This window comes from Macaca thibetana, chromosome 1, assembly GCF_024542745.1.
Source record: "Macaca thibetana thibetana isolate TM-01 chromosome 1, ASM2454274v1, whole genome shotgun sequence".
Taxonomy (NCBI): Eukaryota; Metazoa; Chordata; class Mammalia; order Primates; family Cercopithecidae; genus Macaca; species Macaca thibetana.
This window is the reverse complement of record NC_065578.1, coordinates 187,371,480-187,398,100: the sequence shown is the minus strand read 5'-3', so window position 1 is coordinate 187,398,100 and position 26,621 is coordinate 187,371,480. Positions and strand designations below refer to the sequence as shown.

The window sequence follows — 26,621 nt, the reverse complement described above, 5'->3', positions numbered from 1 at the left end:
GCACTCCTCAGCCCTCGGGCTGTCGATGGGACCTGGCGCCAGGGAGCAGGGGGCGGCGCCCGTAAGGGAGGCTCAGGGTGCGCGGGAGCCCACCACAGCGGGGAGCTCAGACATGGCTGGCTGCAGGTCCCAAGCCCTGCCAGGCGAGGAGGCAGTTAAGGCCCCGCGACAATTTGAGTGCGGCGCCAACGGGCTGACACTGCTGGGGGACCCGGCGCAACCTCCGCAGCTGCTGGCCCGGGTGCTAAGCCCCTCACTGCCCTGGGCCGGCGGCGCTGGCTGGCTGCTCTGTGTGCGGGGACCGCCGAGCCCGCGCCTGCGCCCGCGCCTGCCGGAACTCACACTGGCGGAGAGCACAGCCCCAGTTCCCGCCGGCGCCTCTCCCTCCACACCTCCCTGCAAGCAGAGGGAGGAGGCTCCAGCCTCAGCGAGCCCAGAGAGGGGCTCCCACGGTGCCATGGAGGGCTGAAGGGCTCCTCAAGTGCCACCAGAGTGGATGCCGAGGCCGAGGAGGCGCCGAGAGTGAGGGCTGCTAACACATTGTCACCTCTCACTATGAAGTGGCTGGGCTGGGTGAGAGCTCAGGGCTCCCAGCTCCTAAGGCTGGGCTCGTTTCTCTACTTTATCCTGCTACCCCCAGGAGGCCTTCAGCAAAACTAGCCTCTTCTACAGTCAGCTCCAATCCTGGCATGTCCTGGCGCCCTACTTAGCCTGGCTTCCTGTCTCTGGATCCTCAGTTCAGCTGGAGATGTTGTGCAGCATGTGTCTAGCTTCTTGCTTTGGCCTGATTCCTCCTATTCTCCCCAGGAAAGGGCCTGGGCTTGTCCTTCTGGCTTTCCTGGCTCCTGCAACTGCCACACAGTGATGGCATACTGTGTGGCAACCCTCATATCTGTTACCAAGGACCACTCCCACAGCTGCCACCTGACCCCTGAGCCCAGCAGGAAAGCTCATTTGTAGACTGACAGAAGCCTTGAGAGGTCATCCTGTCCATGCCCCAGGCCACCAGCCCCCCCACCCCCCCAACACACACACACAGTTCTAGTACAGTGGTGCTCTCACCTGGGTAAAGGTGGCCCCCAAAGGGTGATGGCAAGTCACCTCATTGACCCCACCTAGAAGCAAACATCTCCCTCAGGAATCTCTGGCTTCCAAACTTCATTGTCAAACTCAAGACTTTCCTGGCAGAAGGTGCATCTGGCCAGTGGCAGCCATCATACTCTGGAAAACCCTCATCTATTCAGCACCCTGCCACCTCCCCGTCTTCAGGCTAATTCCAGCTTCTTCAATTCACCCTGGGACCGTTTCCAGGCACCCCCCAATTATCCAGTGACTCTCCTCTGAAGACTCCAGAAAGCCCTGCTAAAACTCGGCTTGTGATTCCCTCAAGGAGGCCTGAGTGGAGACCAGTTAATCCTCAGCATCATCAAAGCCACTAGGCAGTTCCTTAGGCAGGAGTAATATCTGCAGACCACCCTGCCCATCCTGTCCACAGTGAGAATGAGGCCTGGGCCGCTCACGGGGTGTCCTGATGCACTCTAAATGAGGTCACACTGGCAGGGAGGAGCTGCTCTTGCAAGGTCAGTCCCTTTACATGTACTGGGGATTGCGAATGAGTGGGGTTGGGGTCGCCTCCCCAGGAGGGGCTGGAGGTCAGGGCCTGGTGGGCTCTGCAGGCTCATTAGTTCAGCACAACGTGCTCTTACATTCAAGAAACAGGGCACAGGGCTGCTCACTGGCACTGGAGGCCAAAAGAAGGTGAGGGCAAGTGAGATGCAGGGACCTCTTCTCATAGCTGTGCCAGCAAGCACCAACAGGAGACCCCACTTCCACACCAGAAAAGGGGGGATGGTGCACAAGATCCAGGTACTTCATGTGTGCCCACCCCTCTGCCAATCTCACCAATGCTATGGATCACTCATACGTCTCCCACAACTTTAAGGATGTTGCTGACCCTCAGATGTCTGGTGGACCTAGATCCACGGGCTGACTTCCTCGGTTCCTGGTGCATTGTCATTCCATGCTCTGGCCACATGCCACAGATGGGGGTGATCAGTGGTTACCTCTGTTCTTTTGCCCCAGCTTCTGCTAATAGGGGCTTCAAGGACCCTGAGCTCAACCTGACCAGAGGGAGTTTCCTTCTCACTATTTGACTCCGGCTATAATGGGATAAGAATGGGGGGACTACTTTTGTGGTAGTCTTGCTTTCTATCTTGATGAAAAATCTGCTATTTTTGCACTGTTGTAGAAGGAAAATAGAACCATGACTTATGTACACAAGTTTTGTAGCTGAAGTCATGTACTTTTGATAGTCTATTATGTTTCTCCCAATTACAAATATGCTCCTTCCCACTGGAATTTGGGTGGAAGGGCACAGCCCTCCCCACAGTCCAGCTAATCGCGTGCCCACGAGAGAGAACAGGGGTTGGGGAGCCCCTCTGGGAGAGCTGGAGGGGTTCTGGCGATCGATAGCGCAGCCTCCATCCATCTCGATCCTCATCGGTCTGTGGCCTATTAAGCGCTCCCTGTCTGTCGATAAGCCCCTATTATTGCTCTTGTGCTGAGCGCTCTGAGGCCAGCTTCCATTTGGCCAGAGAAAAATAATGATTGTTTGTTTATTATTTGGGAGGAAATGCCCAGCCACAAACGTGCATTTGGGCCACAGCCAGGTCCTGCGGAGCCCTCCCTCCACCCAGGCCCTCCCTCCACCCAGGCCCTCCCTCTAGAACTCCTATAGCGGTGATCGGCAGGCTGGTGTTCGTCACGAGAAGGTGGCCCAGGAGATACAGAAATCCACATGAATGTTTCCAGGCAGCCAAGAACACACTGGCAACCTTTGACTCATTCCTTGGCTGGTACAAGTGGGGAGGGCACCGCTGGGGAGAGTTGGCAATGCAAGCTAAAGTGACAAAGGGTCCCCAAGCAGGCCTGGCCATGGGCTTGTGAGCTCCAGGGGCCCTCGCCTGGGAAACTGCTGGCAGAAAGCTCTGGCAACCACACTGAGTCAGGGCTACTGGGGCCTAGGAGGCCTGGCCCTAAACAACTGTTTCCTCTGCTTCCACCTGCTCTCTGTTTCCTTCCCTTAGCAGGAACTTTGGAGTCACACTGACATGGGTTCAAATCCCAGCTCTGCCACTGAGCAACTGTGAGATCTTGGCAAATTGTTTAACTTTCCCGATCCTCCGTTGATCGTATGTTAAATGGGACTTCAAATGCTTGTGTCACAGGACTGGCGTGAGATAAAGTATGGCAAGTGGGAAACACAAAGCCTGTGCACGTGAGGCCCTCAACAGAAGCTGAATTGCTATGTAGTGGTAGCCGCCTTTCTCTTACCAGGAAGCCCACACCTCTGGCTAAACCCTAAGGCTCACTTGTCCACCGTGACCAGGTGCCTGTCTCCCTTGCCTGTCTTCCCGTGACTCGAGGAAGTTCACCTGCTTTCCTTCCCTAGAAGGCCCCAGCGCCCACCTTGCTTGCTATTCATCAAATCAAACAACTTGCACTTTCTTCTAGAAAGGTTTTACTGTTATCACTAAAGGGAAACAGAAAGGTGCAACTAAAACTAGCCTTCCTTAAGCCTGGGCCCAAGTCCCAACCCCGATGCTAACTTGCAGTACTACCTTCAGTAAGGTGTCCAGCTTCTCAAAGCCTCAATTCTCTCACCTGTCAATGAAGAGGGCTGTCCTAAGTAGCTTTCAGAGTCTCTTCTACCCTACAAACGTTGTTTTCTGTTAGAAACAAAAGAAACATCTTGCAAAATCTTCGTGAGTACTTATATCCCGTATTTCTCTCCATACTCTTCTCATGCGTGATCTGCTGACTCCCAAACTTCTTGCCAAAGTACTCCTTTATCCTGAGATGTTAGTGTGCCTCAGCACCGCCACCGCCCTCTGGGTTCCCCCCACTCCCTCTGTGCTCTCAATCTGCCTGCCTTCATTGGGCACCATGTTCTGGAAGATTGATAGGGCTTTAGGTATTCAGGTAGTTCAATGAGCCATTTTCTTCCCAGGTAGCTCATTCCTTGGGGCATAATCCCCCGTTTCCTCCTTCCCCTTTTCTCACATAATCATTGTTTCAGTCAATTTAAGCTAAGTTCAGCAATGGTAACAAATGACCCCAAATCTATAGTGGCTTACAATAGCCAAGAGCTATTCTTGCTCATATTCATGTGCATGGCAGGTTGGCAAAGCCTGTTCCACATCCTCCTCATCCCAGAACTGAGAAGTCCCATCTGATGGAGGAAGAACCAACGGCAGAGCCATGTGATGGATCCTCAAGCTTCTGCTTGAGCCAAGTCCATGTCACTTCCATTCACATAGTATGAGCTAAAGCAAGTCACACAGGCAAGCCTGCTGTCAGTAGGACAGAAGGTATAATTTTTCTTCAAATATCTTGACAATAACACAATCTACCCCATGATTAAGCCTTATTCCTGGGATCCTCTGGTCCATACTGCTCATTTTACAGGTGAGAGGACAAAAGCCCAGAGACATGAGACAATTTAGCCTAAGGTTACACAGCAAATCAGTGAAAGAGGAGGGACTAGAGCCCAAATACGTTGACCTTCCAGTCCTTGTACCTTCCAGTCTTGTACCTTCCAGTGCGGATACAAGAGCACGGCCAAGAGGAGATAGATCTGGATTCAGTCCCAGCTCCATAATTCTAGGCAAATTCTTTCAACTCTGAGCCTTGGCTTCCTTTCTATAATATAGGCTAAGAGTACCCACCTCCTGCAGGGAGGTTGGGAGAGTTGGGTGAAATTTCATAAAGTGTCTCACTCAGTGCCTCACACAGAGAAACCTCTTAACACATGTCTGTTTTCTGTCCCTTTCTTCCCTGTCAACTGCACCAAACTCCTTCATTTCATTCCCTTCTCTCTTCTTTCTTACCTGTCTTCAAGCCCACTTCTCTTTTTTTTTGTCAAGAAGTTGGGAGAAATAAAACATTTTAAAGACAAGAATAGCGGTGATCCTAAGGCAGTGTGGCTCAGGTACAAGAAGCTGGCAGGGAAGCCTTCTGAGGTTGCCTCCAAGCTCAGTCAGAAAAGGTCCTCAAAGCCCTCCTCAAGGACCTAATGGCACGCTACCTATTTACATCCATTATCTCCTCAAATCCTTACCACAAACATGGGCAGGGATCGCCATTAGTCCCATCATGCAGATGACAAGACTGAGGTCAGGAAGGTTGAGTGACAAGCTCACCAGCTCTGGAGGCACTAGGCCTTCACAATCACAGCTCTTTGGGCTCTAATATCTACATTGTGCTGCTATCCCCAAGGTTGGGACTGTCCCCACATACACTTGCCTCTCCTTATATGCCTGGCATCACGTAATAACAACGTCTGAGCCTGCAGAAGAGACGTGAGTGGTCCCTGGGGAGTGAAGGGGGCGTGGCTGGTGTGGGAATGATGGTGTTGGGGACGGAGGATACCGGGGAAGAGACCGGGAAAGTGATTTCAAGAACAGTCGTCACTGGTGCTGTTTGGCTTTGTCTCATAAAAATTCTGTTTTCAACATTCATGAAATGGAAGTCCAGGAAAGTCTGTTTAGGCAGAGCCATTTCCTGAGAGAGCTGACAGTTAACATTTCAGGGATGTATCAGGGATATGTATATATTTCAAATACCCTTCCCAAGGACAGCTCTGGAACCTGTTTGGAATATGTTTTTATGATTAGATAATGGGTGTGTGTGTGAGAGCAGATCGCTGGCTGTTGTGTTTGTGGTTTGCTTTTTTTCTCTCTCTCTTTCCCCCGCTCCCTTTAAAGGGCTGTTTGTTTTTATGTTCTGGGAGCCTAGCTCTACTTGGAATGTCTAATAATGACACAGATGGTCCCAATGTATTGCTGCCTTACCTCTCTGAGGGAGATACCTCGGCGTCCCTCTGTCTCACCTGCCGGCCCCTCTCTTCCTGAGCTGTCCTGTGAGGACTGTGAGCAGCCGCCTCTGCTGCCTTTCCCGAGCCATCTTCTCCAGAGCCCTCCCGTTCAGACACAGCAGCAGACACCTCTGCTCCCTGCTCCAACTGAAACAGGAAAACATCCCTGGTCTGCTGAATTTCCAGCCTCAACCAAGGGTGCAGACCTGTCCTGCCTCAAGGGAGACACGGCAAAGCAATGAGGCTTTTACAGAGAGCAAGAGACAGGCTCTATTTTACTGATTTTGAACAGACTGCGCTGGAAGGGGAGAGATGTGTTTTCATGATAAAGAATGAGATGAAAAGGCCTCAGGGTTTAAGCGACAAAGTGCTGAGTTTCCACTGTAGCCCACCCTCTTCCTGGGACTGCAGTGTCTTCTTTTACCCCCCTAGCAAGTCTGAAGTGGTGGTGGAGGTGGAATGGCCCAGTCAGTCATTCCACACTAATTCATTTATTCACCAAGCATTTTCAAAAGCCTACTGTATTCTAGACATTGTTCTAAAAATCAGAGACACGCACAAAATTCTTAAATATTATGGGGGAGTAGAGGAATTGCAGAGGGGGAAAACAAGTAAGTTACATAATACATTGGCAGTTTTAAGTGTTCTGAAGGAAAATAAAGCAGCCAGAGGATAGGGAGTCCTGGGGTGGGCGGGGGGTGAGGGTAAAGGAGGTGAAAGCTCAAGCCAAGCCATGCAGGCATCTGGGGGCAGAGCAGCCCAGGAAGCATGAACAGTAAGTGCAAAGGCCCTGAGGCAGGTGGGAGCCGCCATAGTGAGGAGCAGCAAGGGTGTGGCCTGAAGCTGAGTGAGGACAGCACAGTGGCAGGAGGGAAGGGAGGGGAGGAGGTGAGAAGCCAGGTTCTGCAGGCCTGTGGGCTGACACAATGACTTTGGCTGTTACTCTGAGTGCGGTGGGGGTCACTGGATTGTTTAAGGAGGCTTGCGATCTGACCTATGTTTAAAAAGGTTACTAGGGCTGCTGAGTGGAGTGTTATACGGGGACAAGGGTGGGAGCAGGAAGATGAATTGGGAGGCTTGCCCAGAGGGCCAGGGGAGAGTGAGTGGTGGCTCAGACCGCTGTGGTAGTGGCCCTTGGATCCTGGATATATTTTGAAAGTAGGAGTCAATAAGATTTGTTGGTGGCTTAGATATAGAGATGCACTAAAAAAGAAGACTCAAACATATTTCTAAGGATTTGGCAACTTAGAATGTGGAGCAGATTTGGAGGGGAATATCAGGAGTTTAATTCTGGGTGCATTGAGTTTAAGAAGATGCCTGCTAAACATCCAAGTGAAAATGGCCAGGCTAGAGATCTACATTTGGGAACGGTCAGCACGTTGAACATCTCCTGTGAGCTGGATATGAAGGCATTACAGTTCCCATTTATGAAGCATTTCCCAATTATCATCTCGTCTAGTCTTCACAATAGCCTGTTGAGAGGTGGAGACAGGCTCAGAAAAGTTCCGTTCGTTTCCTAAAGCCACACAGTTAGCAAGTAGCAGAGCCCCGCAAATAGCTCACCTTCTGGGAGGTAGTGGCTCTTGACCCTGGACAAGTTACTTTGACTGGCTAAGCCTCAGTTTTCCTCATCCACAATTGGGGGCAGTAGTACCAAGCATGATTATCTTCTGAGGCTGAAATGAATAAAAGGGGCTCTGAACAAACGTTGAGTCCCCCTTCTCTTCTTTCCCTCTGCTTCCAGCACCCTGGCTCTCTCCAGACCCTGCCTTCAGGTTGAGAGGCTGCTTCATCACTGAGGACTCCCAGGCTGTGTGGCAGTGCTTTTTGATCACTTCCTACAGATGCTCATTTAAGATGCCATGTTTCACCCACTTTCACTAGGCTGTGAGCCCTCAGAAGATGAGCGGCCGCTTTTCCCTCTTCCCTTTAGCACCATAGTTTCTAGAATAGTGCTTTGGATTCTGCAACTAACCAACCAGGTAGACTCAAGAACCAGAATCATCCTTCTTGGCCTCATTTGCCTCACTTATTCCCTGTTTCTCTCCCACTGTTCTCTCCCTGTAGGTCAAGGCCATGCTCTAGGGGTCCTGGGGTTCCTGTGACCCCACTCACAAGGGTGGGGGATGGGGTAGAGTCTAAAACAGAATGCTTTCCCCTCAGCCTATAACCATCCGGGCACCAGAAGGGCTGAGCAGAGCAGCCCTGTCCAGTAAAAATATAATGCGAGGCTTGTTTGTAATTTTAGTTTCTAGGTAGCAGGAAGAATGTTTTGAAAAACAGGCGAAAGGGATTTTAATAATAATGTTTACTTAACCCAATATTATCCTAAATATGACTTCAATGTGTAATCAATATTAAAAAATTAGTAATGAGATATTTTACATTCTGTTGGCTCATACCAGGTTTTTGAAATCTGGTGTGCATTTCACACTTATGGCACATCTCAGGAAAAATCCCATTTGGGGTGCATAAAGCTGCTTGTGGTTAGTGGCTACCATGCTGAACCCCAAAGATGCAGGGGTCAGAAACAGCTTTCCTAGTCTCTCCAGTTGTTTCCAAGCCCTTTTTGGTCTTTTTTTTTTTTTTTTTTTTCTGAGACAGGGTCTCACCCAGGCTGGTCTCAGACTAGCAGCCTCAAGCAATCCCAAGTAGCTGGGATTACAGGTAGGTGCCATTGCACCCCGCTAGAGGTCCAGAATTCTTGAGCCCATACTTGACCATGTCCTTGGTCAAGGGAGAGCTTCCCCCAGACCCTCTCCCTCCCCTCTTCCTTTTAACCCGTTGTCTTCCTCTCCTGAGATCCCACCTGCTCCTGGCCAGCACCTGGTGTGCTGTATCAGTCCCTGTCTGTTTTTCTGGCTAGGTTGCTGCATTTGGGAGGGGAGAAGGGGGCACGACCGATCCTGAGAGGAGGACTAGGGCCAGGGATGGGGAAGCGGCCCTCCAGCTGGACTGTGTTCCCTGAGATCGTCTACAAACAATGGGATCTTTTACAGGGATGAGAAGACTTCTTGTTAGTGCAGCTCCCATACTCATTGTGATAAAAGACCTATGATTCCTCCCCAGGCTTGAGTTACAGTAAAATAACTTCTAGTCCTCGCCTTTAGAAAGGATGGGGATGTATAAAACCCTCTGGACACGTTTTTCTCCTTTTCACTCTCCAGAGACATCTGTGACTGCCTTGGGGGTTACTCCTCTCCTCCCAGGTCAAGTTCACCTCAGGCAAATACATTGATCTTGGAATTCACTGAAGCCTGGAACAGTCCCCACTCCCACCCTCCCCTCTGCATCTCAGGCCTAAAGTCTGGAAACTCCTGGGAATATTCAGGGGCCACACCCTGCCCAGTGCCTGCTTCCATCTACCTCTCCTACCACCCATGTCCCCCAACCCACACCCAGACACCCCACAGGTGTGAAACTCGCCCCTTACCATTGTTCTCGGCAGGCCTTCCTTGTACCCCCTAAAGAACACACCCCCACTTATTTTGCTCCTCACTTGTTAATCTTTTTGTGTAAAATGGAAATAATAATAGAATCTACCTCGAGTGAATATGAGTATTAAAGGAGTGGATGTGTGCAAGCTGCTTAGAATACATACACAGTGTGAATGTAAGCACTTGTTCCATGATTCTCATAACATTTTCATGAGCTGGGTATTTTCCCCCTTTTTAGAAATGAGAAAACTGAGGCTGAGAGAAGTAAAATGACTTACTTGGGCTGACAGGTAGTAAGTGGCAGAGCTGGGGCTCAAATCTCAGGCTTCTCTCCTTCATTTCAGAATCTGCCACATCATGTTAGGCAGCCTCACTGAAAATAGAATGAATGGTCCTTGCCCACAGGAAATCTAATCCAGTCAAGGAGACTGTACAAATGCATGGAAAATTCCTGAGATTGTTTGTATCCAGAGCTGTTTCATAACTGGGGGAATCAGGAGAAAAAAAGGCTGAGGAGTGTGATGGGCTGTCCTGCTCTCTAAAAGGCTGTTGTCAGAGGGCTCTTGGCTGCCTGCTCCATGGCCTCCTGAATGGGGATCTCTGCCCACTCCCTACCCCCCACCAATGTGGGCTTCAAATTGTTACCCCAGTTTGATTGACTGCCAGGAAAAAAACAACAAAAAACTGGACTAGATTAACGAGGCAGCATATGCTGTTCAAGGGAAGTTAAACAATTGCACCTCTAAATAACAGCTCAACATGGAATAGAAGAGATGTCATAAGGCAAGATATGATTAATTGCCAAATGAATTATTGAAATTGTAATTGCAGAGGAGTTCAGAGGAGTGTGTGATTGCTGTGGGGCAGGAATGGTCAGGAGAGGCCAGGCAGGAGGGCTATGTGAGCTGGGCCCACGGTGAGGGAGGGCAATGTTGGGCTGCAGAGCCTGGGCAAAAGCTATTCCTGAAAGGTGGAATGGGAAGGTACAGATGGGAGATGGTTCGACCCCGGTGCCAAGACCTCCCAGGAGCTGAACTGCAGACAGACTTGCCTACCACAGGCATCTCCCCGATGACCCCTTTCTCCTCTTGGCCTTCCATCTGCTCTCTGACACTATGTGACCTGAGTTCTAATCCCCCACCTTTCTCTGGCCTAGTGGCCTCCTGGGCCCATACATCAATTGCTCAGTCTGCACAGTGGGTTGAGAGGGCCTGTTTTTCCTCCAACATAAGAGAGAAAAAGCCTATCACTAGGCCTGGGTTGGAGAAATACAAAATCAGTAAGGTTTGCTACAACTCCATTACATTGAGGCTTATTTTGCAGGGGCTCAAATACACAGTGAGCCAGATTACATTTCCTGGAATGTAAGAGAGTGGCATAAGCAGAAACTTAGCAGTGCCCCAGACCTGAGCCTGAATCCCTCTCTGTCCTGTAAATGCTGTGTAATCTTGGATAACTTGCTTAACTTTTCTGAGCCTCAGTTTTCTCATCTGTAATGTGAACTGGTGTATGGATATCTCATAGGGTTGCTTTCAGAATTGCCTAGGATAAGTTACATCAAATGCCCAATCTAAGGTTGGTCCATGGTAACCTAGCTCCGTAAATGGTGGTGGTCTAACAGATAACAGCTAAAATAGCGTTTTGTTTTGCAGCCCCTCATGGACAGTACCATACAGCCAGTGTTAGCCTATCTATGCCCCAAGTGGCAGGGATATAGTATGGTTATATCTAGTGCAAGGGCTAGAAGATAAAACAAAATGGTGGACAAGCATGCCAGGCCCATGGGGGTGGGAACAGCTCATGGAGAGGAACAATGGCATGTCAGGGTGACTGCAGCATGCTAGTGGAAGACACAGACTTGAACCAAGGCCACAGGATGTGGTACTCTGCAGCCATTATGATGGAATCAGGAAGACTATGCAGAGATGTGGCGAAATGGTATTTTATGAAAATGGCAGAATATGTAACAGTATACATACTCCAGTAGCAACTGAATAAATATGTCAAGGTAGAGACAGAGTCTCACTCTATCTCCCAGGCTGGAGTGCGTGGGTACCATCTTGGCTCACTACAACCTCTGTCTCCTGGGTTCAAGTGATTCTCGTGGCTCAGCCTCCCAAGTAGCTGGGATTACAGGCGCACACCACCGCACCCAGCTAATTTTTGTGTTTTTAGTACAATAAAGATGAGACTCCCTGTGTTAGCCAGGCTGGTCTCCAATTCCTGGTCTCAGGTGATCTGCCCACCTTGGCCTCCATAAGTGCTGGGTTTACAGGCATACGCCACCATGCCAGGTCGATTTTTTTTTTTTTTAAGTAAGAACACTTGTGGAATTGGGCTAGTGTGAGAGTGAGGAGAGGACTATTCTGCGCTTAACTTTCCCTGTAGTATGATCGGCTCTTACACCTACATAGGTCCTCCCCGAAAGGCAGCAGCTTCTCAGGGAGAAAGGGGGCTCTGTGCCTCTTCTCCCCATCAGATGTCTTGGAGGGTAAGGCTCCAGCGTGGCTGTGTATTTACAGAGGCGTCAACAGACACGTCCGGCGAAAAAGCACCGGGTGGGTCGTCCAGGAGCCTTGTGCCGCCGGGAGGAAAGCCGCACCGAGGGCAGCAGGTGGGGAGAGGTGACCCACGCTGGGCCTGGCAGGGGAAGGCAGGGGAAGGCAGGCACAGCACTGCACTACGGGAGGATGTGGGTCAGAGGACAGCAGCGGGAGGCGAGCCTTTGGCTCAGTGGAAGAAAGAACTATCAGGCATTCTGAACAACCCACAGCAAGGAGTGTTCCAACTGCGGCTGGGTGAGCTGTGGTCAGAGGCTGGACCTGAGGAGGCGAGCGAGGACGCCGGAAGTGGGTAGAAGGTACGTTTGGATCAGTGCTTCCCAAACCCGACTGCCCATCACAATCGACTGGAGGTGCCTGTGAAAATACAGATTCCCAGGGCTCTGTCCCAGACCCACTGAACCTCCCGCGCTGGTACCAGAAGCTGCCGTTAGGGAACCTCCTGGGGATTCTCCGGAGGCCGACGATTGGGCTAGCCCTGGGAAGTGCAGGCTGACACTGCCCCTAGTGGCCTTTGGAGATACTATGCTAGACTCAGAGCCTTTGTGGGGAGCGGGGAGGCTGTGCAGGCATGGGGCAGCTTGGGGCACAGGGCTCAGACTTACCGCTCTCACATGAAGCCCCTGCCACTCTCTCCCAGCCCCCTCCTCCCCCAGGGAGGCTCTGATGGCTGCCGAGAAGTAAATCGAGCAGAACCCCTCCCAGCCACTCCCTGAGGAGCAGTCTGATGCCTGCGCATCCTCCTGCCTCACAGGGGCCTGAGCGGGTCAGGCTGGAGCACAGTGAAGTCCAATGAACAAATCTCCATAATGAAGGTGTACAGGGAGTCCAGATTTCAGGTGACAAACCAAATATCACATTTCTTTTCTTTTTTTCCTTTAAATTGACTCAAATACAAGTATGAGTCTTCATCCCCTCTAGCTTGAGATAAATTTGCCCTCAGTCACCATAAAATCTCTCACCCGAGATCTAATGCAAGCCGAGGCTTCAAAGAAGACCTCCTGGTGGTTCCGAAGTTAAACTCACCGCCCCTCGGCTTCTCACAGTGAAACAGAAGCGGCTACTCTAAGGATGAATGAATTCCTGTAAGGCGTTTACCACAGTGCCAGGCACGAAGCACTCAATTACCGTTGTTGTTGATCTGTCTATACTGTCTAGTATTGAGACACCTATTATCATGCCCACGATGTCCTTCCAGGCCCACACAACTCCTAGGGCTTGGAACTTTCAGAAAGTAGCCAGAAGTCTCCTCTAAGCTCTGGCTTCTCCCCCATTTGCTTTCACCAGATAGTTCCCAGATCCTCACTCTGTCCCAACCCATTCTGGGGAAACATCTCTCTCTCTCTCTCTCTCTCTCTCTCTCTCTCTCTCTCTCTGTCTCATTACTCTCAATGGCATTCGGCATAAGCTCTTCAATGTGTGTAGTCCTGCACCAAGGCATGGAGAACAGCTGCCTTTGAGCGACTTCCAAGGCTGGCCAGACTGAAATGGGAGATGGGGAAAATATAGGGAGAATCAATGCCTATTTCAGTGAATGGAGCTGGGATTCAAATCCAGGCATCCTGACCACAGAACCGTGAGTATCCCCACCTACACACACCCTGTGTAACTCACAGAGCCTGCCAATGTGGGAAGGGCTGCTGGCACTGAGCACGGCCCCTCCCAGGCCTACTCCACTTTAAGGGAGGCTCAAGTGGACAAATTCCTTAGCTCTGAGGAATAGCTCTCTCATGAAGTCTGCAGACCTCGGGGAAGCTGGCTAACTAATGTTGAGGAACGGAGCCTCTTGATGTCCCTCCAATCACACTCCGCAGGCTTCAGATCCACTATAACCTCGTTCATTCCTTCCTTCCTTCATTCAATCAGTCAAGTCAACACGGTTTCTTCTCAGTGCCTGTTGGGGTCATGCAATGCTGCACAGACACCGTGAAGAGCCCTGGCAAAGTCTGAAGTCACAGAAGGCATGACTTAGAGGCTCCAGGATGGGCCAGTGGTTTTAATCCCTGGCTTCTGTCCTGCCCCTTCACTTTGGTAGGCTGTAGGCTACCAGGTCAGAGGGCAATGCCTTGAAGAAACCCTCCCAGCAGGGTTACCAGAGTAAATATAGGACACCTGGTTAAATTTGAATTTCAGTTATTAATTTTTCAAGTTTATGTCCCAAACACTGTATTGAATGGGAAATATCTATGCCAAAGAAAGTATCTGCTATTTATCTGAAATTAAAATGTAGCTGGGCTCCCTGTAGTTTTCTTTGCTACATCTGTCAACCTTACCTCCCTGGGGCATCCATTCCTAATCTATGTTTCCCAGGAAGCCACCCAGGCTGCATTTTCCAAATTCTGTAGAGAGTGTTTACACATGTACAGCAGTGGCTGTGGCTCAGAGAGGATAACAAATCCTCCAAGCCACAGAGGGCTTGTGCACAGAGCACAATCACAGCTAACACCTGGTACTTTCCAGATCTTCAGATGGGTCAGGCGCTGACCTGCTTTACCCACATTCATTCATTTAATGTTCACAATAACCCCATAAGGTCAACACTATTACCATCTTCACTTCAGAGATAAGGGACCCAAGGCATAGAGTATTAAGATCACACAGGTAGGCTGGGCGCGGTGACTCACGCCTGTAATCCCAGCACTTTGGAGGCCGAGGCGGGCAGATCACGAGGTCAGAATATCAAGACCATCCTGGCCAACATGGTGAAATCTTGTCTCTACTAAAAATACAAAAATTAGCTGGGTGTGGTGGTGCACCCCTGTAGTCCCAGCTACTCAGGAGGCTGAGGCAGGAGAATCACTTGAACCCGGGATGCAGAGGTTGCATTGAGCTGACATCACGCCACTGCACTCCAGCCTGGTGACAGAGCAAGACTCCATCTCAAAAAAAAAAAAAATCACACAACTAGAAAGGGCAAAGCGAGGCAGATCTGGGACATGAAGGCCACTCCCTGGCTTGCACACAGCCTTTATTTATATATTTATTTATTTATTTATTTTGAGATGGAGTCTTGCTCTGTCACCCAGACTGGAGTGCAGTGGCACGATCTCAGCTCACTGCAAGATCCACCTCCTGGGTTCATGGCATTCTCCTGCCTCAGCCTCCCGAGTAGCTGGGACTACAGGTGCCCGCCACCATGCCTGGCTAATTTTTTTGTAGTTTTAGTAGAGACAGGGTTTCACCGTGTTAGCCAGGATGGTCTCGATCTCCTGACCTCGTGATCTGCCCGCCTCGGCCTCCCAAAGTGCTGGGATTACAGGCGTGAGCCACCGCGCCCGGCTGCATACAGCCTTTATTTTTTAATAAGAACAGGCCTTGGACCTCTCCACTGAGGAGAAGATGGCACAAGGGCATGTGTTGGTGTGGAGCTGCAGACAGGCTGTCCCGTCAGGCCATTTTCCCTCTCAGCATCATGTGACACCACTGAATTGTGTATTCGTTCATACAAATACAGCTACATTTACATTAAAGTTGTGATGGCGCATTGAGCAGCTACTGGCCCTGTGTGTCACAGGGAATGTGTATCCGGCGGCTTCACGGAGAAACAGGGATGTTGCTTGTAGAGTAAGTCCAGCTCCTGTGCTGGGATTCCTCCTCACACTCCTCAGACCCCCTCTGTAAGGTTCACTCCCCTTCTGACACATTACACATTTTATTTGTAAGGATATCTTTACAGCTTGTCTCTTTCAATAAAAAGCAAGTCCTAAAGCAAGGAGCATACCTTCTATTTGACAAACTTTTTTTTTTTAAGCATTTACTATGTACCAAGGCACAATGCTAGGGTATAAGAGGCATGTCCCTATCCACATGGAACTGACAACTTAGTGGTGGTCAGGGTGGGTGGGGAGAGACAATCAAATAAACCAGCAGAACACACACAGTGGGTTCTAACAGGAGCACTGGGTACAGAGAGGAGGTGGGCAGCATGGACGTGAGGTAGCGGGAGCAGGCAGAGGGCCATGGTCCAGGACAGCTTTCCAGAAAGCAGGAGGGGAAGGACCTGCTGGATGGACACAAGTGATCCACGCTGGGACCTATGAGCTGCAGGGAAGAAGCAGAGACACAGGGGCAGGCAGCACTTTCAAGATGTTTTAGCAACGTTGCTGTGGTCTACATATCTCCCTTCAAGGAGTTCCAGAAAAGTCAGTAACGAACTTGAGTCTTTTTGAAATGGCACATTGGTTGTTAAACAGGGCGCTGCTCAGAAACCGGACCGTGAGGGTCCCGATGTTGCTTCATAAGCCACACATCTTTTGCCACCCACTCTGTTCCAGGTGCTGATGACACCAAGCTGGGTGAGACACAGTCCCTGCCCACCTTACCCTCCACCTCTCACACCCCCAGCTCATCCAGCTTCCACCTTCAACTCCTTGCCTCACACAGAGGCTGGAGGAATTGCCTGAGGGGTGATGGTCACAGGGTGTAGCAGGAGAGGGGATGATACTAGGAGCGGAGGCAGGAAAGGGGATGACAAGGACCTACGCCAGCAGCAGCTCTGTCTCCTCCATTTCTATAACACTGTAGTGTTCGTTCACCTCAAGCCACCATCATTCCCCATGGAGGACTTGACAAGACTGATTGCCACTGCTGGGCAGAGACAGAAGAACCAACTCAGAAGAAAAAGAGCTATCTGAGTCCCTGGTCTCCTGAGTGACCCAGCTGGGTAGAGCGTGACCCTCTCTATGCACAGCTTCCAGGGGGTCTCTCAGTGTTTTCTTGGTTTCAGTCCTTATGAGGCCAGCTGAAATGATTTGGCTCTGTGTCCCCACCCAAATCTCATGTCAAATTGTAATCCCCATATGTCAGGGGAGGGGTCTGGTGGGAGGTGATTGGATCATGGGGGCGGATTTCCCCCTTGCTGTTCTCATGATAGTGAGTGTGTTCTCATGCGATCTGATGGTTTAAAAGTGTGTGGCATTTCCCTCCTCTCTCTCTTTCCTGCTCTGCCATGCTAAGACGTACTTGCTTCCTCTTTGCCTTTTGCCATGACTGTAAGTTTCCTGAGGCTTCCCAGTCATGCTTCCTGTTAGGTCCGAGGAATTGTAAGTCAATTAAGTCTCTTTTCTTCATAAATTACCCAGTCTCGGGTAGTTCTTCATAGCAGTGTGAGAACAGACTAATACACCAACACAGCTGGATTGAAATGTAGTCTGGTGATAGGACCATGGGCACTCTCCCCACCTATTCCCTAAACCCCACAGTGACAGCCATCCAGGAAATTCAGCATACTCACGAGTCCCACCATCCTGCCCTGTTTCCTGACTTAGAGTCCTGGTCTCTGGTTAGAAACCATGTTTAGGAGTGGAGATCTGAGTCACTCAGGACCCTGCACTTTATCCAACAGATCTGAACCCAGGTCCCTATAGGTAAGCGTGGCTGTGGGAGTGCTCCCCTCCTGCATCCCAGGGGTCTATATGTATTCATTATAGTGCTTTTGGCAGCAAATAATACAAAGCATACTATAAAGATCTAAGCAAATCAAGATTTATTTTTCTAACTTAACAAGAAGTCGAGGTGAGCGATTACTGCTGCTGCTGATCCAGTGGCTCTGTGCAGTCAGAACTGAAATCTCTGGGGTTCTTTTGATCATTTTCTCATGATTTTATGATGGCTGCTGAAGCAGTAAACATCAAATTTTTAATCACAGCAGGAAAAACAGGGAAAGTGTACCCGCGAAAAGGAAGCCTAGCATGACTAACTCCAGTTTGCTCCTATTTCCCCACCCCCAGGTGGGGTGATATGTTTTGGGCTAACTGCTTTGCTTATCCCTGCACATAGGCCAAGTTAACTAGGGGAAGAATTTAGCTTATAGTTTACCTTTAAAGAAAGGATGATAGTCCCTTCCCTAACTAACCCTCAAGGAGATAAGGAGGGTGTATGCACAAGTAACAATGCTATGTTAAAGCTTGAGACAGGGTCTTTCTCACTCTGTCTCCCAGGCTGGAGTGCAGTGGCAAACTCACAGCTCACTGCAGCCTTGACCTCCTGGGCTTAAGTTATCCTCCTACCTCAGCCTCCCAAGTAGCTGGAACTACAGGCATGCATCACCATGCCTGATGAAATTTTTGTTCTTATTTTTATTTTTTTAGATACTAGGTCTCATTTGTTACCCTGGCTGGTCTTGAACCCCTAGACTTAAAAGATTCTCCGGCCTCAACCTCCCTCAAGTGCTAGGATTACAGGCATGAGCCACCATCCCTGTCCATGTTAAAGATTTAGAGGAGCGCTGTGACTTAACCAAGAACAAAGAAGTTTCACAACCTCCTTGGACCCTCACTGCTGCCCAGATGTCTGTGATCATCAGTAATCTCTTGACTTCAATTCCCTTCCTCTTCTCCCTTCCCCTAACATAAAAGGAGCCTAAAATTTGTATTAAGACGGTTCTTTAGGACACTAGTCCACCATCTTCTCAGTTTTTTTGCTTTCCCAATAAAATTTGCTTTCCTTGCCCCAGCACCTTGTCTTTCTACTTATTGGCTATTGTGTGGCGAGTAGTATGAGCTTTGGACTCAATTATGAAAGAATCAGGGTGATGCTTGAATGAGAAAAGCAAAGGATTTCCCAGGAACCTCACAGCAGAGCTCCATCTATGTCTCATTAGTTAAAACTGTGTTTCCCAGCCACTCCTGTGGGAAAGGCGGCAAGTAGGAAGTGGATTGGAAATGGGGTTTGAGTAAGCCAAGCCACATTATTTGTCATATTATCCTATGTCCACTTTTATTCCTACTAGCCCTAGCTGAGGCTCCTGGTACCTGAAGAGTAGGTTAACAAGAGCTTAAGGGGGCTGCCCCTAAGGAGGAGGCTCACGTAATCCGAAGACCTTTAAAGGAAAACTATTTTCTATACTCAACACTTTAAACACAAGACACACAAGTTTTCCACACCAAGAAGTTCACTAATTCTCTGTGAACACCAACTAGATGACCTACAATTTAAGTCAATTCTGACACTGACTACCTGAAGTTAGCACAGACCCCACAGGCTAAGGGCTCAGTCCCACAACATTGTCTCCACTTCACACAACAGTCACAAGTCTCAGGCCTCCAGTACTTCTGACCAACTCGGCTACAAATCATGGGTTCCCATGAGTTCTGCTCAGGTTTGATAATTTACTATCAGGGCCCACAGAACTCAGGGAAACACTTTTCCTTACTGTTACTGGTTATTATAAAGGATACAGATGAACAGTCAGATGAAGAGGCATATAGGGCAAGGTTCAAGAAGGTTCCAAGCACAGGACTTTTGTACTCGTGGAGTTGGGTTGCACCACCCTCCCAGCATTCACCAATTCTGGAGTTCTTTGAACCCCTTCTTTTAGTTTTTTTCTTTTTTTTTAACCAAGGTTCCATTACATAGGCATGGTCGATTAAATCATTGGTCATTGGTGCTTAAGTCCATCTTCAGCCCTTTACCACTCTCCAGAGATGCGGGGTGGAGGCAGCAATGGTGTTCAGGGCTGAAAGTATCAACCCTCCAATCACAGGTTTGGTTTTTCTGCAACCAAGCCCCATCCTCAGAGTCACCTCACTTGCATAAACTGAGGTATGGTTGAAAGGGGCTTGTTATAAATAACAAAAGACACTCCTCTCACCCCTATCCCTCAGAAAGTTCCAAGGGTTTTAGAAACTCTTGTGTCTTGGACATGGATGAAGACCAAATATATATTTCTTATTATATCACAATATCAGAGCCTTCAAGAAACAAAGATATGAAGCCACAAATAGTAGGAAAGCAGGTGGGTGGATAAAAATGTTAAATCTTGTCCTGCCTCAAACTGAACTGTGTCAGTGCTCAGTGGTGAGCCAGCCTTGTCCTCATCCTGGATGACGTGCCCAGCAAATGTGTCCATGAGCAGGAGTTACAGATGGAAGCAGGTCTGGAACGACCCACCTCCTTAGGGTTCCTTCAGCACTTACAGAGATGAGGAAAAAATGAATTCTGAGGCTTCTCAGCCCATTGTCCCTCAAGCATCCATTCCAGACACCCAGGAACAGTTAATTCCTCCATATTCCACAGAGATGGAGGCAGCACACACTAGAGGCAGGCTGTGCATGAGGTGAGCTGTAAGGCACATGAGGTGTTGTAATCCCCAGTCCTGCCCTCAGGGAGTCTAAAGTCTAGACCAGCACTGGTCTAGGCTTTACCCACCAGTAAGACAGCATGGATCTAGGAAAGCCAGAAGGGCCCATCCAAGAAGTGACTTGATTTTTAACTTGCAAGCAAATTTTTGTTATTTGTCATATTATGGTTTTAGCATTGCTTAACTTGAATTGCATATGGTGGGGGGTGGGAGACACCTCCCACTAAACCTCACACCTTCAATAGAGTACTCCCCAAGAGCAGGCAGGCACTGTATTTATTCTCTTTTTTTTCACCAGCACCTAGTGTTTGAGTGTTAGGACTCAAATGCCTTCATGCAACCCTGCTATGTCATGTGTGTCCTTGGGGCACAGAAACTCTTTATGGCATATTTCTCAACCAAGTTGCAAGGTGTCAAGTTTGTGAGCTGTGTCACAAATGGGTAGTTAGTAAAAATAGTTTAAATATCCAGATTAGCAACCATTTTTTTTAAAATTATGAAATATTACAAGCAGGATGGGGTGTCTCACTCCTGTAATAATGCACTTTGGGAGGCCAAGGTGGGAGGATTGCTTGAGCCAGGATTTTTAGACCAGCCTAGCCAACCTGGTAAGACCTGGTCTCTACAAAAAACTTAAAAAATTAGCTGGGCACAGTGGCATATGACTGTAGTCTCAACTACTCAAGTGGCTGAGGCAGCAGGATCCCTTGAGCCCAGGGGGTTGAAGCTGCAGTGACCCATGATTGCACCATTGTACTCTGGGCAACAGAGCAAGACCCTGTCTCAACAAAACAAAACAAAACACAATATATTTCAGACATACGCATATTTGCTTTAAAGGAACTTAGAGCCTACTCAGCCTAGTGTGCATAATAAGGTCACTTTTATCACTACTGCTCTGCTACATTTCCTTAGTGGGTCAGAGAAAGGAGAGCAGCTCCAGGTGTGCAGAAACAGATGTCTCCGCTCCCAATCCAGACTCAGAAGACATATATGGGTCCCTAAGGTGGTCATGCCTTCTTTTGTATTGATACATATTAGATGTACATATTTTGGGGGTACATGTGATAATTTTATACATTCATATAATCAAATCAAGGTAATAGGATATCTACTACCTGGTCATCCCTTTCTTGACTTAATGGTTTTGAATCCAAACTCATCATTAATAATGGTCTTAATGATGGGTTTGAATCCAAAGCTTGTAAATTGTCCTGCTCCTTGATACCCTGGGAGTTATAAGTCTAGGCAAAGCTAAGTGAATACTAATCATCTGCCCCAGGAGTTATTTGTGTTTGGCTATGTGTTTAAATGACCTCTTTTCTCTAAAACGGGCCCTGCCTGAGAGATCTTGGGCCAGTGCTCAGAGGCCCTTTCCCTGATCTCTAGAAGGCAGGGGTGGAGACATGAGAGTGGAGAAGGTGTGGTAGAAAGTGCGTGAGTCTGGGACCCTGTGGGAGTGGACAGATCTGAGCTGGAATTCTTCCTCTGCAGTTTCTAAAGGACCGGAAAAAAGGAAGACAAAGCCAGTCCCTGCTGAAGGGCAGCTGGGTAGTCACGCACCCCTGACTCTGCCTGTCTCCACCCTCACCCTCACCCCCAGTGGCAGATGAGTGAGGCTGAAGTGGACAGTTCACTCAAGGGTAACCAAATCACAGTTTGATTGATTGGTGCCCCTAACATGGACAGAGAGGTTCGTTCTTAGCCAGGTCAGTCAGATTCTCCCTCTTCAAACTGGAACTCAGAAATCCTACCCCCCGCAGCTAAAAATTTAAAAATGCTAGTGTGCAGGAGAAGCTGCAGCCAAAAGGATCCCTGAGGGATTGTGAGGGGGCTGACCCCAGGCCCTCTCCCCAGCCTGGATGGAGGCCTGGGAGGGAGCAAGCTGTGGGCCTCACCCTGCCTTGGCTCCACCAGGAATGGCTGACCAGGAGTGGGCTGCTTCGCAGCTCACCTTCCAGGAAGCCACACAGGGCCAATGAGGTGTCTCAGGGTGCTAAGTAAGGAGATCCTCCTAGCAGGCAGATTTTCATCATGCTTCTGCTCTTCCAGTAACTAGCTGTTATCTGTGGGTAAATCCACATTAACCTGCCCAGGTTTCTTCTGTGAAATGGACTAACTGAACTTGATGATCTTAACTGATACTTTCAGTTAGTGAAAGGTGATTTGAGAAAAGCAACCAGGAAAAGAGTGTGCATGTATGTATGTGTGTGGGGGGCAAGCAGTTCCTTTTGGTAGGGTGGTAAGAGAACCCTCTTGAGGATGTCACATTGGAGCTGCAGGGAGGAAGGAGCCAGCAACATCCTCAGAGGACAGCGAGTTGTGTGGATCCAGTGTCCAGCAGTCGGGCATTGAGGAATATACTTTTTGGTGTGTGAAATTGAGAGTGATACAGACAAGAGGCAGGGAAATACTGGGTAGAAGAGGGTGGTCCCAGCAAGGGACACACCCTTAAGCCTGAACCTGCAGCCCAAAGTGAGAATATGCATTCCTGTTTTCTCACCCGAATGTTGCCTTTTCCAAAACCATCCTGGCTCTCCCCTCCCCACATCCTGTACCCATAATAACCCCAGGCCCCAGTAGCAGAGTGACAGAGAAGGAGAAAAAAGAAGCAGCAGCCAGGTGTCGGAGAGAAACAGCTTGATTTCAGAGGGAGGGCTTGATGGCAGGACTTCAGAGAAGAGTTCAGCTGAGGACAGCCAAACTCCAGGGGAAGACCACCTTCCCACTCCATCCCCTTTCCAGCTCCCCATACCACTGAGCGCCACTTCCACTGCTCAATAAAATCTTCCACATTTACCACCCTTCAATTCATTCACATAACCTGATTCTTCCTGGATGCTGGACAAGAACTCAGGTACCAAGACGGTAGGTGCAAAAGGCTGTTACCCTGACCCTCCACTGAACTGTTAAACACTTAAGCTGTCCATGGATGGCAAAGCTAAAAGATCACACTGTAACACACTCCCTCTGAAACTCCAGGGATCACAGGGGTAGCAGATGCTGCCATGGGGCCACATAGAGTTCTACTCCTGCCAGCACCCAGAAGCACTCGTCTTGGCCCCTGCACCCACTCACCTGTGTGCTCCCTGTCCCAAGAAGGGTTGAGAGCTGCAGGCTGAGTAAACAGGCGAACATCTTTGCAAGTCCTGCAAAGGGGTCAAGAGAACTATCCCATTTCAAGAAGACATACATCCTCATTCACAAAAATGTGTTGAGTACCTGCAACATACCAAGTACAACAGTAGGTGCTGGAGAAGAAAGTGAAACAAAGGAAAAGAATAAATACAGTGTCTTCCCTTTGGGAGCACTACACTGAAAGTGTGAAGTTTGGTGGGGAATAGGGCTGCGGGGGTGGGGTTTATCAGTTCTGGTCCCTTCCAGATTAAAATTCATGCCTTCTCATCTCTCATGAAACTACCAGCAACTTTCATTTCCCAAAGAGGATATAACACAAAGAGGAGAATACTGGCAATACAAGTAGGGACAGACTGAAATGTAATTTAATCATTCAGGTGACTGTGAAAACAGGACACACAGAATTCCCAAAAGAAGAAACCTACTTTGGAATCAACTATTTATTTCACATTTTATGGAACAGTTACTGTAGACCTGATGCTGTTCTGGGTACTGAGAGTAGAGTAGGGAGCAAAAGAGACACAGGGTTTGCTCTTGTGAAGCTTATATTCCAATGTCAGGAGAAAACATATTGCCAAGAAATCATGTGTGTATGCACAGACTAACTAGATGGGGACACTAACTATGGAGGGAGATGAAGTAAGGTAAAGGAGAGAGAGGGAGGATGGGGAGATTTCACATAGGATGGCCCTAGAAGGCCTCTCTGAGAAGGTGAAGTGTGAGCAGAGACTTGAAAGATGCAAGGGATCACCCACAGCACTATCTGATGGAAGAGTTTCTAGGTAGAAGGAGCAGCCAGTGCAAAGGCCCTGAGGCAGGAGCTGCCAATCTACCAACATGGTTAATCCAACACTTCTGCATTCTGCCTGCTCCCTGATCTTGAACAATAGAAACTGCCCTTAAGGGTTATTTTGCACATAAAATTATTGTGAAACAAATATTTCCCCACTGAATTACATTAAAATTTCAGAGATGCTCAGCCTTCTTTTTGTTTAGTTTTCAAGTGTCAGTGACTTCCAAGTAAAGGGCAAGGTCACTTCTCCCACCTCCCCTGTGTCCTCAGGATGTCTGATAGGTGGCTACTTATGTATGAAGTATCAGGGTATCCTTAGGGAAGCCGACTTTTGAAAGAAGCCAGAGAATGAACTCTTTTGTGTAAGAAAAAACATTATCTATTCATAAAGTGAATCATCACCGCCTGATTCATCCCCAGTGAGGGTTGGGAGCTTAGGAATGGCTTTTGAAAGTAGAACCTGGAAGGTCAGGCTGTGTTTGTGGGGGTGAGAAATTCATAAAGGTCTCTGTCCTCCTGGTACTTAGGGGCAGGTAGGTGAGAGACCTGCCAGGTCCAGTGGGCTTGAGCTCATTTAACCAGATCTTGGTGTGGGGATGGTAACTTGAGGCCGCTGCCATTCCTTCTGAGCTATTGTGTTTAGGGAAAATTCTTAGAGATACTTTGTAGTACATTGTGGTAAAGAATTTGGATTCAGGGATCAAACTCACTTGGTGTCTTTTTTTACAAAAGCGCGTACTTCACAGGGCTTTTTAAATTGTAGCATAACATATATACAGAAAATTGCACATAATCCAATTGCACATTGTGCAACTCAATGAGGCCTCACACATTGAACACACGCACTTTATTGGTGGAGTCTTTTTTTTTTTTTTTAGAGAGCTAAATGAAATAATGCATGTGAAGTATTCAGCACAGTGCTTGGCATATAGGAAAGCTCAATAAACAATTACTATGCAAATGCAAGGCCTTGTTGTCTGTGCGAAGTTTAGGGTATGAGACCCTAGAGGTTCCCCCGGGGGCCCATCTGTCCTTTATTGCCCTCTTCCTCTTGGGTTTCAGAATGAATGAAAAGGAGGAAAAGAAGGCAATCAGTAATATTCACTTGCCTGAATGAGACCAAATGCTTTTTAAAGGCTTCTGCAAAGTAGCTATCTGTTCTTGAAGCTGCAAAGCCCTGCCTGTAATCAGTTACATCCAAGGACTTGTGGGCAGAACAGTCCATTCTTACTGATGCAATAGATTTAAAATGTGGTCATAAACAGGACTTGGTGATTGGCTAGGTGGGGTAACACATACCCAGCCTCCTCCCTCCAGGTGAATCAGGCAATGCTGAATACCAAGCAGCCTCACGAGCATCCCAGGTGCCCAAGACCTAGGGGCCCAGAATGATCAGTGCCGTATATGGGGGCTTGTGGAGAACCTCCCTAGTCCTCTTGGGAGCTGAAAGTGGGTAAGGCTGCTTTGGTTGCCTCACACCAAGTGGCTAAAGTGAAGGGACTGAAGCAGAACTGTCACACTCCTCTAGTCTATAAATAAACCCAGCCTGTAAATATTTATGTGCCTCAGTGCTGTGACACTGTAATAATCTCTCATTTTCCCCCCTCTGAAGGGCAGCTCCTGCACAGGCTGGCTGCTGCATGGTCAGAAGAGAGAGAAAGGTGTTGGGGGAGGTGGGGAGGGCTAGATATATTTCTTTCTCTTGCCTAAAGAGAAGAGAACAAGACTTCGATTCAAACATTTACCTCTCTTCTGCTAAGCACAGGCATACAGAGATTTAAAGACGAATCAGCTGCAGGTGGAGCCCCACAAGGGCTCCAGTGTGGGAGGACACGTGCACATATATAAATCACTGATCCAGGCAGACTAGTGATACCTTTAGCATGGCACACATCAGAGTGCTGTGGATGTATGTGGCAGAGACTGATTTCCATAGTGGTGGTGTGGGGGTGGGGACAGGGAGAGTGTGCTATTGATATGGACAGGAGACAAGGAAATACTGGGTAGAAGAGGGCAGTTCCCTGGCAAAGGCCTGACCCTCAAGCCTGAAAACCCGTGGCCCTAAATGGGAATAGACATTCCTGTTTTTACACCCAAAAGTTGTCTTTTGGCCCACCACACCCCCTATCCTGTACCCATATAAACCCCACACCCCAGGTTCCATCAGCAGAGGAACAGAAGAGCAGAATAGTGGCAGAACAGCATGGCAGAGAAGGAGAGAAGAGAAGTTGCATCTGAACATCGAGAGGAGTTCGGCTGCAGTGGTTGGAGGGGAGATTGGCCGCTGGATGGCCAAACTCTAGGGGAAGATCATCTTCCCACTCAATCCCCTTCCCAGCTCCCCATCCATTCCACTGAGAGCCACCTCCACCACTCAATAAAACCCCTGCATTCACCGTCCTTCAAGTCCATGTGTGACTTGATTCTTCCTGGATGCCAGATGAGAACCTGGGTACGAAGAGGGCTCTAAGCTTATTAACACTTAAGCCGTCTGTAGATGACAGAGCTAAAAAAGCACAGTGTAACATGCACCCACTTGGGCTTTGGGAGTCACAGGCACCCACCCCTAGATGCTACCATGGGGCCGGAGCCCAAAAATGCTCGCCCCAGCTCCTGCACCTGCCCATCTGCGTGCTCCTCATCCTGTAAGGGGTTTGAGCATGCATGGCAGCCGAACAGACGAGCCACACCCCTGTCATACGTCCTACAGGGTGGGTCAGGGAACTCTCCCATTTCA

The 26,621-nt window shown here is 48.9% G+C and overlaps 1 protein-coding gene across 1 annotated transcript in view; it reads right to left on the bottom strand.

The window, feature by feature from the left end:
* The window catches only part of MRPS14 (mitochondrial ribosomal protein S14), an 868,813-nt gene extending 858,099 nt beyond the window's left edge, over positions 1 to 10,714 (bottom strand). The window contains exon 1 of the mRNA XM_050767417.1: positions 10,711 to 10,714. The gene's annotated coding sequence lies outside the window, so the exon portion shown is untranslated. The remainder of the gene's footprint in view (positions 1 to 10,710) is intronic.
* Between the last annotated feature and the right edge of the window lie 15,907 nt (positions 10,715 to 26,621).